The sequence below is a fragment of the Pholcus phalangioides genome, unplaced genomic scaffold (assembly GCF_987345545.1).
Source record: "Pholcus phalangioides strain wild (caught in Gottingen) unplaced genomic scaffold, Ppha-v1.0 ptg000017l_1, whole genome shotgun sequence".
In the NCBI taxonomy this organism is placed as follows: Eukaryota; Metazoa; Arthropoda; class Arachnida; order Araneae; family Pholcidae; genus Pholcus; species Pholcus phalangioides.
In genome coordinates this window covers 20,867,083-20,881,676 of record NW_028301610.1, presented here as the reverse complement: position 1 = coordinate 20,881,676, position 14,594 = coordinate 20,867,083, and the positions used below count along the sequence as shown (strand labels likewise).

Genomic DNA, 14,594 nt, shown 5'->3' with positions numbered 1-14,594 from the left:
AGAGACCGGAGGAATCACTTCGTTAAAACGAAATTTCGTTATAAAGTAATTCCAGGTGACCTAGCATTGTTCCTATGTAAACTTATTTGGGGGATTAGAAAAGTGTTCGTTATAAAACGAGATTTTCGCTATAACGGTATTCGTTAAAACGGGATTCGACTGTATAAGGAAGCAATTCAGATTCTTATTGAACCCTGCCGAATTTTCCTTCCATCAACAGGAAAAGACAAACCAAAAACACACGATGAATTAAAAGCGTGGAAACGTCTGAGAAACGCAATGCTACTAATAAATTAAATAATTTTGTGTAATCACACACACACACGCACGACAAAGCCAAAAAGGGAGAGATCAGCCAATTTTTGATTACCCAGATTTATTACGATAGAGCGTGTGCAAGAATGAATGAGTGAAAGAGTGACCCAAAGAAGTGTGTGAGCACAGGAATGACCAAAAGAGTGACCTAGAGAACAAGGAACCAACCAAAACAATGTACAAGTATTTGAGCAAGAAAAACAGTGAGCAAGCACGTGAATGACCAACTAAGTAACTTGGAGCAGTGTTTCTTAACCTTTTTTGTCCATGTCCCCCTTTTGACCATATTTTCTTCTCGTTGACCCTCTACACGTATTAATTCACACGTTTAAAGAGTTTTTGAGTAAATTCTTGTGAAAATTTTTATAAATTCCGGACTGCTGGGCTGGAATTTAGTGAGTTCCTGTTGTATGGGTTCTATGCAGGGCTGCCCCAAAATCTTGGAGCCCTGGGCATGACCACCTTAAGAGCTCCCCTCGGAAAGTAATTTTTCTGAGGATCCCCTGAGACTGAACGTGCCTGCTTACCAATTTAGATGCTTAATGTCAAAAGTTTTAACCAGTTCTCATTGTCATGAGGCCCTCCCCTCTTGCACGGTGGCCCGTGCTTTAAGACGGCCCTGGGCTAAGTTATATTCTGGGGCCTGAGGTGGAAAAAATTTAAGGCCAGATGAAAAATGACGATTAAAAAACGAAGTAACAGAACTTTTCAAAATGTTTCTCTGAGAAAATGAATATGGTGAATGCAATAGAAGTCCGATATAACGAGTACGGCTTATAACGAGAATCTCGCTATAACGAGTGATTGTCAAATAGCTAATGTGGAAGATTCCAAAAATATTCGGCTATAACGAGTTGAAAATAAGGATTTGCTAGAACGTTAAAAAAACCTCAAAAATACCCGTTTTTCCTTTCTCTTCAAGAAATAAGATATTTTCAAAATGCAATAGATGGAGATTTTTTAAAAGATATTTTTTGTGCATGGATATACTCAATAGTAGCATATGGAATCTGTGCTTGAGAGAAGGAGCATACTATAATAACATACATAAATTTATATACATGTACTGGGTGCATAGATAACTGCACTTAGTGGTAGAACTCGGACACGTTATTCGTGTTGCGAGGGGTTGTACAGTTAATAAAATTTAAAAAAAACTTTTTATATGGAGACACCTTATGCCCAAAAACCTGATAAGAAAAAATTGTTTCAACAAAAAAAAAAATATTTCACGCTTCTAAGTGCAATATTCACTGAGATATTGTTGAATTCTAAAAACGGAAGTTTGGAAAAAACAGTATTAAATGTAAACCAACGCCATCTATAGCAAGAAGGCCTCCCCACTGATTCGTGACGTCAGCGATAGTCGACAGCCGTGTTTGCCGCTATGTTTTTCTTCCTATATTTCCTTGTAACTTGCATTATATATAGACACTGATTTTTCTTAAATCTTAGAGATGCAGGATTATCATACAGTCGAACCTCGATATAACGAACTCTGATTTAACAAATTAATCGATTCAATGTTTTCTTTAGAATTTTGCTGCATATACATTTGTGTTAATATCTGCGCCCCGAAAAAAACGATTTTTCTTGTTACAACAGAAAAAAATTTCGATTTTGGGTAATTCGTTAAATCGAGATTCAACTTCATTTTCCATTCCGATTCAGTCCAGATACGTTATTATATGCACGGAAGAAAAAATTTGATAACTTGATTATTTTTGTCCTACCACCGTCGTTATCCACACATGATGTGTAATGGTTTATTAAAAATTGTTTAAATCAATTTTTCGAATATCAGCGCGTGGAGGGGGGAAATTTAAAATTTGAAGTTAAGTATTAATGCGTTAGTTAAAGTATGCAGTTGAAGCTGAAAAATTCATTTGGTAAGCTAAAGAAGAAAACATAAAACAGCTAGATAGATTGAATTATTTTTTTAAGAAATATACATTTTAATATGAAGTAAATCAAGAACAGGAAAACATTACATTTCAAGCATTACTTTTATTGGTCGCATCACAATTCGAACTCATAAGTGGCAATTATGGAAACAAAAATGTTACAATATTTTTGCCATTTAAAAGTATTTTCTCATTAAGACATAATTATTCGTATTAAGACAAAGAATTTTACTGAAATAGAGAAATGATAATTTAAACTGATAATACTAAAAAATTTCAGTGATTCCAAAATTTAGGGAAATAAAAACTAATTCTGAGCAGTCAAAATTACAGAATGGTAAGAAAAACCAAACTGGAACCAACAAAGTATAAAAATAACAGAGCATAATAATAATTAAAAAAAAGCTTCATTTCGTAACTTGTCCTGACTTTGTCAGGTTTCACTGCACGTACACGCACATTCCCGCATGTACCGATTCGTTGGGGGTTCCGCGGGGGGGGGGGGGGTGCATGTGTGGTGTAGCAGTAGTAGGTAGGGCCTCCAAAAAATGGCTCGGGGATCCATGATGTTCTTAAGTCAGCCACTTCGTTGGGCAATTTGCCTGTTGTGGATTTGTATTTGTAACAGTTTCCAGTTTTCTGTTTCTGATTGTAGCTCTCTCTAACAATTGTTCTTGAATTGTTTCATTGGTTTCTGTTTCATTTTTCTCAAGTTTACATATTGTGTCACCTGCTCTTTTGTTTATTTTTCGTTTTGATGTTTCTTTGCATTTCAACAGGTGTTCATTTTTTTTTTGACAATAATTTTTCAAAAATGTATTTACAGCAGCCATTACAAGGTACCTAACAATAACGTAAGATTTGTGGCCATCAGGACATTCATCATGTATAACTAAATCTTTCTCTAAAAGAATATTCCTGGCCAGATCACAAACCTGATGTCTTTGGTTGTTGACTTTTAAAAATCTGGTCTCCAAATGGTTGGAAATAAGCTTTTGTATTATAATATACGTGTAAGTAACTAGGCGCAACACATTTGGGTGTTGATACGCTAATCCACCTCTGTCGATACTCTGAATTAATTTGTAGTTTTCCGGTTTGTCTCCCTCGTCACACAAAAGTAGATTTTTTGACAAAATAAACATTTTAACTTTTTTATTGTGGCGAAAGCACAATAACCTGCTATATACGTGAGAACTGGAATGATTTCGGTGGTTTCATCAATGTCCTGTTCAGTTATTCCAATTTAAGTTTTGAAAGAGAGCTTTATGACTCATGCCTTGATTTTTCTTTCCATTCTGTAATTTTGACTGCTTTAGAACTAACTAGTATTTCTCCAAATGTTTTTGACTTGAGTTTTAACGAAGAGAAATTTTGCAGCCTTAACTTGTTTTCCACTTCAAAAATCTGTCGCAGAGAAATGAGGTATTGAGATCCGGCCAGTTGTCGAAAACTTCCAAAAATCTGTTTGAATTTTACCAGTCAATAAATATGAGAAGCCCAATTCCGTGCAACAATAGGAAGTTAGTTCCAAAACAGCATACGTTGTGTGCAATAGGCTTGAAAATGTTTCTCGAGTCATAGTTACAGTGGTGTACTTTGAATTCTACCACGTGTTCAACCAAGTGTAAAGTTTATTCAAATACTGATTGTTTTCTTTCATTTTATTGTTTGTAAGTGGTTCTTGTAAAGGATCATTTTTGTGTTCGCCTTTAAACCTACTTTTTACATTCATTATGCACCACCATTTATAGATTATGTTTATGTAATCAGCAGTCTCTGCAGCGTGGGGAACATCTTTTAACTTTACCCAAATGATTGAGACCATTTATCACATGTTCATTGAACACTTGAAGAACTAATTTGACATTTTGCCTTTCGAAGTTGGTTGGTGAAAGTGCTTTTAGAGATAAGCCATAAGCAAATTTAACCAAATTGTGAGTTTCGAGCGAATGAAGTTTTTTAAGGGGTTTCAAAAGAAGCTGTTTTTGTGCAAGAAAAATCAAAGTCCAAGAAGTGCATGCATTTGCCTGAGTTTTTTTGATTAATCCAATTGTTTCTAATGTACTTAATAATATGCACAGGATCAAATACAAAAGATAATGGCGTTGTGTTTTCTGTCGAGCATGGGTGATTATATACTATGGAAAGCTTGGGGGCTCATTGAAGTAAGACATGGCCTTACCATTTATTGCATTATTGTCTGTGCAAACCACAATAACTTTAAATCCTATTTTTTCCAGACCAATTATGACTTTTTTTGATAGTTTCAAACAAAATTTCAGAAGTAATTCTTGAAACCGGTAAAATATGTACTACAACATTATGAGAAGACAAAAAACTTTGAATCATAAATGTAAGCGCACTTGTTGCACTACAATTATTTTCACCAACTGCTCCAACTATGTTATCTCCTTTATAATCTATATGTGCTTTAATGTGAATTTCATCTACCATTAAAGAGATTATTTTATCATTGTTGGTAAGAGCTTCAAAGCGTTGCCTTGCGTAGGATAGAAAATTCACATCGATCTGTTCATGTGAGGGGCAAGACTGAAGGTACTGCATAATCTTTGAAGAGTATTGGGATGGGGTAAAATAAGTAGCCCAGAGTTGCGCAAATATTTATTCGAATGTGGAGATATAGAATGCAATAATGAACAAAAAATACTAATTCTTTAGAATATCTAAATTTCTGTTTTTCTAACAATTTAATTTGCTCTAGAATGAAATTAACAACACATTTTCTATCACCGGGTAAATCATTTTGAAATTTTGACAAAATAGCCATCAATTACTTATATGCATCAGATGAAGCAGGATTTACAAGTGATGCGCCTATACATTTCAAAATATTATTAAAAATTATAATATCATCAACATTGATGGGAAATTTAAAGTCACCTACTGAATTAACAGGTGCATCTCCAAAATAATGAGCCATATTCATTAAATTGTCAACAACTAATGATCGAATTATTTTGGGAGCTGGTGCACACTCTACCATCATAAAGATGACTGATTTTTCTTTACACAACATTGTCCACTGCTCATTCAGTTTAATGAGTGAAAGTTTGTTCTTCAGTTCATTAAAGTCTTTGCAGCAATTTCTTTCATTAAACAGAAACTGTGTAACAGTGCTTGCCTCTATCGCTCGCTGTAAACGATTCATTTCAGCCCTAGCTCTTTCTGACTCTGGACTTTCTCTAAGATTACCGACAAACCAGTCACGGCCCAGGCTCTGTCCCTCCAGGGATAGACTCTCTAAGATTACCAGCACCTGTCAGATACTTCGGGCAGTTAGGAAATGCAGTGGGAAATGCACCTTTTCTCAAGCTGGGGCGTTTCGAAGGTGCTGTTAATAAAACTCCCGTCCTTTCATCGTAACAAGACGACTCTCTGATGAGATCATTCGAAGTGAAATGTAGCTCACGTACCTGTAATAAAGTAATATATAAACAGGTTTTTTTATTTTAATAACACTATTTCAACAAAGATATTTGAAGAAAATCATTTCCTGTTCTATGATTGCTTTGGACACTTTTTTCAAATCAATGAAAATGCTGAAAAGTAAAAATTCTAACCCCATCTTTTTTTTTCTATTCAATGTCCCCCCCCCCCCCCCCGAAGTCCTTTTATATTTTTTTAGTCATGTCTGCTGGTGTAAAAAAATGTAATTCAATATTGAGAAAACAAGCTTTACTCTCAACTTCCCTATATTAAGGAGTCACATACTTGCTAACATAGGGAAAATTTATAATATAATTAAAAATACTATTTAGAGCCATTGATTTATTAGACATTTTTTCTTATATTTTTGATTAAATATTCTATCCTATGCTTGTATAAAATTTTATACATATCTCTAATACTTTATTTCTTAAAAATTTTCAAAAAAATACATTAAAAATAGCTTGCACACATGAGTGACATGACATCAATGTAACAATACAATATTAAAATTACAATCACGAAAATGATTCATTTCATAAAATGAACTTAAAGATTGAAACCGCATTGAGTCGTCCTTATTTAAATTTTCAAAACATTTTTTTTTTATAAATTAAATATTCATAAATTGATCTGAAATCATTTAGTTCATTTTATGAAATGAACCGTTTTATTCCTTTTAATTTCAATTTTGTAGGGTTAGTCACGTCTGTTGGCGTAAAAAAAATTAATGTCATGTTATCATGGGCGCAAACTGTTTTTAATGAATTTTTTGGATTTTTTTTTTTAAATAAGTATTAGAGAAATGTGAAATTTTATACGAGCATAGGATAGCATATTTAATCAAGAATATTTGAAAAAAAATTCCAATAAATCAATGGTAAATAATATATAGTATTTTATACAAGTATTTTTAATGATATTTTAACTTTTCCCTGTGTTAAGAAGTATGTAACCCCTCAAGAAATCTTTTTTTCGTCAGCACACTAATATTGAACGTTCTGGTGATATAAGAGAAAGTTGCGTTTGCTCAATCCAATAAATGCATAAAATATTTTGAAATACTTACCCTAGAACTTGGAGTGAAGTCATCTTCCCTTCTTAATGCTTTTATCCATTTCAGCCGTGATTCGTCTGGGAAACTAAAAGTTGAAACCTTACTATCTTTATCATAATTTCCCCGACAATTAGGGGCTACACAATGATGAGGCATTGCTTTTTCTTACGTGAAATACATTAATATTACTAACGAATAAATTTAAAAAAGGAAGCGAAAGCTACAGCACACACAAAAATGACGCTTCCGTGGGAAACAAAGACGCGAGAATTCCTGTCCACTAGTCGTAACGTCACTAAGCTACTTGACAGCTCTGCAGAGGCCTTGGGCTTTAGGTGTTGGTAAAACCCGTTACTTTTATACTCACAATAACGTTCTCTGTTTCTCAGGAAATTGGTAACCATTGTCTTGTAGACACATTAATATTCTATCAAATTTCTTGAAATATTAATCTACACTTTTTAAAACGAGAATTTTGCTTTTTTCTGTGAGATAGCTCTTCACAGGGCCAAATAACAAAGGCTGCCTCACGAAGCACTGGAGTCGGTACCAGCTGAAGTCCGGGGCTAACGAGAAAGACCGGGCTATGGCACTCGGAGCAGAAACGATGATCACGTGACCAACTGGGTCCTAACTTTCTTCCCTGTTCCTCAAGCGCACCCGTAGCATGGCTTTCTTGCAACACATCCACTGCAATAACCAAGTTCTTCGAATGTTCTCTGCGATCTTTCGCAGTATATAAATACGCATTCTGTTTGTAATATATGGCATGCTATGCACCAAACAGTTTATAAAAAAAAAACAATGATTTAACTTTAACGGAATATTAAAAGCTGCTTCCACAAAATTCTTTTTACACAAATTTGAATGTCATTTCCTCTCAAATTTGTATAGTATTATTTTCTTCTCACTAGATAATTACTGTATATAAAAAATCTCACCCCCCCCCCACATCCTGGAGAAAGGCCCCTAGGCTATCTTTCACTGGCCCTTTTATAGTGAATTTATAAAATAAACAAAAAAATTGTCCTGGGCCCCCTGTCAGGGCTGTACAGATTTAATTAAATTTTATAACTTGTATGCTTTTACAGTTCAACGCTCCTGATAATCCTTTTCATTTACCTTTTAGAAATAGTTAACACACACGACAATTATATACAATGAATGTAATTATTTTTTGAGTGTTGCAAAAACATGTGTGCATAATACTCCCCCCCCCCTTTTTTTTTGGAAAATTATAAACACTGGAAGAATAAAAACTGCTACAAAGATTTTTATTTTATCCTAAAAATTAGGATAACAAACCGTTGAAAAAACACAGCACCAATTCACCTGCTTTAAACTTCACACTCTCTTTAAAAATATAAAGATATCTGAAAAACCCTTCAATTAAATTTTGTTCAGATTCACAAAGTATTGTAATCCATTGCATTTTCATAACCAGCAAATGACAATCTATATAGCACTCGCATTCTGAAACTAAGTTTATTTGCATTAGCTATACAAGATCTATCAGTCTATGTAGTAAAATTGAACTTTCATCTAATTAAAAAAAAAAAAATTGTAAACTACTTATTTTTAGTATGAAGAAATATTGAAATAGGAGAAAAAAAATTCAGACATGCAAAAGTATAAAATTTTTATTTATCATTTCATGCACAATTCATCACAAAACTGGAGTTTTGTAAGAGAAAGAAATACCACCAAAAAATATTGAAGATACAAAATACTACAAATGTGCACAACAGCGTTGTAACATATTAGGGTAATTATATATTATATATACAGGATACAAAAAAACGAGAATTTGGAAGCTACCAAAGCTGTCAATGACAGTATTGCAATACAAGTTGCTCAAATTTTCCTGCTGCCTTATTTTTTATGCATAACAGTGAGAAAACATCAACTATCACTTATGAAAAGTTTTAATTTCTAACGAAAACTAAATTTAGAAATACAATAATTTTGGGAGTATTATTTACCTTGACGTCTTAAATAACTCACAAAGGTAAACCTATCAGTTCTATATTTGGGAATTCCAAATTATTTTCTACTCTTGCAACTGTTAGATTCTGCTGGACAAGCATATATATTTGTTGATATAACAATGGCCGATATATATTTGCTTTTAAATAATTGCTATTTCAGTTTTCTTATCTTTCTAACACTTTCTTTCTCGTTACTTTTGGTCAACTGATCATTGAAGTATTTTACAAAATTTGCGATAAAAATTTTTGCAGTTATCAAACAAATGGTTTCTAATTTATCAACAAGGCTGCTTGCAATGTTACAATGACATACATCATTAAATGAGATGCTGTCAATTCTCTTCAAAATGATGCTTGCCAACTTGAAGAGAACAGACAGTTGTGCGCTAGTCGATAAAAATTTCTTTTTGTGACTCTTCACAATATTATACATTACGAACCACACAACGGAAACAGTAACGATAACATTCTCAGTTGGCAATGTCAATTTTCCCCTATTTAGGTCTGCCAAAAATTCATATATATCAAGTGAATCAGTAGATACGAAGTCAACGGTAACATCTGGAGAACTTCGTAACCACTGATTGCATACATCACACTTTTGTTTTGATAGAACATTTTTGGCCACATATCCACCAATGTATGTTATAATAGGTAAAACATTTTCTGGTATCATAGAAAAAGAAAATTCAATGTCTAATATGTCTTGATAATCACTCACCGTTACAACATTATCATGAGGTTCATTTGATGGAAGAAGTGTTTTCAAAGGTAAGTTTTCATTTTGAGTTGATAGAAGAATATTATTTTTGAACCGTATTTTTCTCTCATTCTCCAAGACTTGAACGAACCTGATATAGTAATTTGATCCACTCATTTGGCGGTACATGCCAAAGCGCCCTTCCAAATTGTCATTTTGAAATTTGCTCAACAAAATATAATCTACCCTATAATTATAAAAAATGTATGGAATCAATGCCAGAAAAGCCTCAATGGTTGTGATAAGGGCCTGAAATGTCTGAGCAGACAATGCTTCTGAAATGGGCACAGACTGCCTCCAAACTTTCAACCACAAAGCTATTTTCTCTAATAACTGTATTTGGTGTTTAGAATCTTTTGTAATGGCCTCTCTGAACTCATCGTTGAACCTTCTTCCTTCAAACACACTCTTAACATTACACACTTTCCATAATTTCACAATAATATCTATAAAAAAACAGGTTCCCTCGACATCACCAAATATGTTTGGATGATTTTTAGCTACATGCTTCAGAGCAATAACATTTTTCTCTGAAAAAATTTTCAGAGCTAAATTCACATTTTGCTTTTGTATTCCAGAGGGGTATAAAGCTTTCAAGCTAAGTAAGTTTCCATACTTTACAAGTGAATTTTTTTCAATATCATACATTAGTTCTAGATGTTTGAACAAGGCGGTAATTACTTCATCAGGTTTTTCAATGTTAGGAAATTTGATTGATCTACCCCCATCTCGTTTAGCTTGCCAATTGTTACGAACACATTTTAGAATGTGAACTGTGTCAAAAATGAAGAAAAGCTGCCTATTTGCATCACAAGGATGTGGCACACTTGAATGTAAAATGTTATTACCAGAAAACAGTTCAAAAGCTTTGCGGTTTACATTGTTATTGTCTGATATTACTGAAAGCACTTGAAAACCAAGTTCCTCTAGAGATATAATAACAGACATACACATATCTTTTAACTGCTGACTTGTCAAATTTTGAACTGGTACAATGTTAACTACATCTTTATATTTAGAGAGTAATGAAGAAATCATAAAGACTTGAGCTGTTTTTGCAACTTTCTCAGGATCAAAAGCACTTTGGCCATAAATGGATCCTCCTTTGAAAGACAAATCTTGCTGAATATAAATTTCGTCTACGTGCAAATTGATCAAAAATTCATGTGGTTTCAAAAATTTCAGTCTTGATTTCAAATATGCTAAACTTCCCTCTAATGTGGCTGAATTGAGAGAGAAACTACCAATCAAATTTTGTAAATTTCTAGAGTGGGGAAGGCATAAAACTCCAGATTTCATAAGTATGTTATATATATGTTTGGAATGAATATACAAACAAGAAGCAAATATAATAGTTTGATTTGTATATCTCCTGCCATTTTTTTCAGTTTTTAACAATATTAGTTGCTCCACAAGAAATTGCAATTTTATCGAATCATTATACATCTGTAAAGATTTCAATAAATTTACAGCAATTTCAAACGCATTGTCGGAATCGGGTGATGAACATGATTCTACATAAAACATGACATCTTTCAGAATAGACTTGGAACAGATTAGTTTTGCTTTTGAGAATTTTTTTGGTTCAATTTTGTTACCATCTATGTATACACTGTATTGTAAATTTTCATATACCACAATGCACCCAGAAACAGAAGGACATTCGTTTTCTGTCCTCATATGGCATGCAGCCAGTTGTGATTCTTTCTTGAGAAGAATCCAATTTGACGCTTCCTTTTGTTTGAAAAAATCAACCACATCATCCAAGTTCCTAATTGCATTGGAAATTTCAAAATTCTTTTTTTCTTGCAAACTTAGTTCAACAGCAAGATTAAAATTTTCTTGTTCAACATCTGCGAACCTACGCGATGATGTTGACTTAGAACTCAGATATTCTGGTAAATTCTCAAAAATTGTTGGCACAGCATTGTCTTTGTATTTTGGAATTTTTCGAGGGAAAAACTTTATCTCGCCATTAACAATACATCGATCAGTCCTGATTATACAGCTTTCATCAAAATGCTTAATACATATTCGTGGATCCTTCAACCGTTGCAGGTCTGTTGGAATTTTCCGAAGCCATTGGGACCTGAGAGGCTCCTCTTTTGGCAAACAAAACGTTGTGGTATGTTCTTCTGAATGGTAATTAGATCTACAACCTGCCACACTACATCGCTTGGGCATTTGAATATATCTGTAAACAGAAAAAAATCTGTTAGTCAATAAGCATTTTTCCTTTAAATTCACTTTATTGAAATATGCAATAGCAGCAAAAAAGGTGCACAATGCTAATAAAGTCTTGTTCAAAGAAACAATTGCTTTCATTACCTTTTAAATTCATAATCCGCCATCTCGCAAAATTTTATATACAGTTTACTCCTCACAGTCATTGCTCAAGAGGCAGAAGGCAAAGAGAAAATTACTATTTTTAAACATGCAAAGTACCCAAGAAGAATTAGAAATTTGTTTTGTAACGTTTGTATCAACGTTTTTTTTGATGATTTGAATAACATTTCTTGAAAACTTTAGTGCTTAAACAAATATATGAACTAAAATGCAATCAGGTTTTTAAATCAATTTATACTTTCTTAACATACCTTCCCCCCCCCCCCATGGATTTCAGGACTATCTATTTACTATTATAGCATGAAGAGCACATGTTGTGTTGTGAAATTGTAATTTACTACTTTAATATTTCTTATGGTACGTAAATAAAAAATTATCACTATTAATCATTTTGGATTTCATGGGGAAAGCGTGGAAATTGACCTTTGCTACAGGGAGTCTAACTTTCACTGGGGGAGGGGGGACACAACATCAAAAAGTTCGGGAAACACTGTTGTACAGTACAAACACACACTCATAAATGAACAAAAAATTAATGTTAAACATAGGCCAAGTTCTTATATAATTATTTAAACTTATTTTTTACTGTTCATTAATGATTTCACAAATGTGAATATTTTGTAATTCATTAATGCATTCTTTTTAAACTAGGCCGGATAGTCTACTGCATGTATACATAGATAAACATAAAACGTTTTAGCCAATATTGCAGCGGTTTTCAACCTTTCTTGTGTTATCCATCATTAAAGGTTCCTTTGACATATGTCTACCTGAAATCTGCATGATTATAATACTTTTATGTAATTTTTACAGGACGTTTAATTGAAGAGTTGATCAAGTTCTCGTGTGCATGAAATATGTATTGTAATATATACAGTGGATTCCACTAATAACATTTTCAAAAAACCATCATGGAAACACGTAAGTGGGAAAACGCTTTAAACTGGAAATCTTAATAAGAATTACTTGGAGTTGAGACAACGAAAACAAGCTGTACTAAGAAGTAAAACATTAATAAGCGGGATCAACTCTATATAGATAAACAGAGGGGAAAAAATGAGCTAATATTGGATTTGAAAGAAAATTACTTTATTTATTTGCTTACTTTATTGGGACCTAAGAGGCTCCTCTTTTGGCAAACAAAATGTTGTGGTATGTTCTTCCGAACGGTAATCAGCAACCTGCCACACTACATCACTTTAGACATTGCAATATATCTATAAACAGAAAAAAATACCTGTTAAACAATATAAAATTTAAAGGAAAATTGATTATTTCATTGAAATATTCAATAGTAAAAAAAATTAATACGCAATGCTAATAAAATGTTTCGTTCCAAGAAAGAAATTGCTTTATTTAGTGCATGATTAATCTTTAAATTCATAAACCCCTTATCTCATAAAATTTTGTTTGCATTATGCTCATATCATAGCCATAATTTGTTTATATTATTTTGAGTTATTTACATCATGAGTACCTATATGCATTTTATTTACATTATACTCATCATAGGCAAAACTTTTCTGAAATTTGTACCATCCATGTGTATCAACTCTTTTTCCGATGAGTTGAAAAATATATAACACTTACTTTACTTTAGTAACTATTAAAAAAAATGAGTGTGCAAGCAGAATGCAAAATAAAAATAGAAATTGATTCAAAACCCTGACTACATATTTGCACTCTTTTCACAGATAAATATTCAGCAATGAAAACGACAAAAAAAGTAAAGAATCTCTACACTGAGAACTCCTTAATTATCATCGCAAGCTTAATTATTTTTTATACGCTACTAAATAGTTAAATCATGAAATTTCTCCACGCCAGAAACACGATCGCTTTAGCACGTGTTGCGATATACACAATTTGCTTTACTTTATACAGACAACTCTGTTTTAGATTTAATATCAATAAAGATGGTTGAAAAGGTATTTAACACTTACCATGTATTTGGATGTTTCTCAGGATCTATAAATTCGCAACGAAATAATATTCATTCAGCTTCATTCTTGGATCGCACGTTGGAAGAACTGAAAAAAATGTCATCCTTCCAGCTAAAAAGCAAGAAGCAACGTGAAGGAGCTAGGACCCAGTTGGTCACGTGATTTTCGAGTGCCGTAGCCCTCTCTTTCTCGTTAGCCCCGCTGAAGTCGCACGTGACGTCATCAGCCTGCAGAACTGAGTGTGCGCCCGCTTTCCTACTTTGTTAATCACGGCAGTTTGCACAATCGCTGTACTGCCCATTTTACTGAATTCTTTCCAAAATAAAATTCTTTTCGATTATTTTCACTAGTATCCGTATGTTAGGTGAGTTCTTGCCAGAAATGATAAGTAGCGCCAGACGAGCTGCAGTAGTCGTGTTTATAGTCTAATTTACATAATCGCGATCGTTTTGGATACGTTTCGGTGTATTCTAGTACAGAAGTACGCAAAATTTTCTTCGTTGTTTGCAACTTTTAGGTGTAATACGGGACGTGTGAAGTGTCTGTTGAAAAATTTAAAATTCGTCACATCATTTGGTTCCACTGAAAATCCAAACTTAGTGCTTTCAGGGCTGCAATCGCGATGAATTTCGTCTTAGGAGAGTCCACTGTGTAAGTGCCAGAACAGTAGGATACTGTTTCTACTATGGACATTCCCCTCGACAATTCAGCTAGAAATTGCCCGGTGCGAGGGCAAAAAAAATGTCGCCAGACGCACACTGACACGCAAGAAGGTCATATTGTCTGTCTAGTGCAGGCATCTTAAACCCGTTGCTCGCGAGAACTGCGGTG

The 14,594-nt window shown here is 33.5% G+C and overlaps 1 long non-coding RNA gene across 1 annotated transcript; it reads right to left on the bottom strand.

Annotated features, from left to right (window-relative positions):
* Nucleotides 1–11,344: 11,344 nt before the first annotated feature.
* Nucleotides 11,345–13,949, bottom strand: LOC149072527 (uncharacterized). Its single transcript, XR_016194350.1, has 3 exons — nt 13,764–13,949; nt 12,926–13,037; nt 11,345–11,668 (listed from the first exon to the last, which is right to left on the bottom strand). It is a non-coding gene; the product is annotated as an uncharacterized LOC149072527 (long non-coding RNA).
* Between the last annotated feature and the right edge of the window lie 645 nt (nt 13,950–14,594).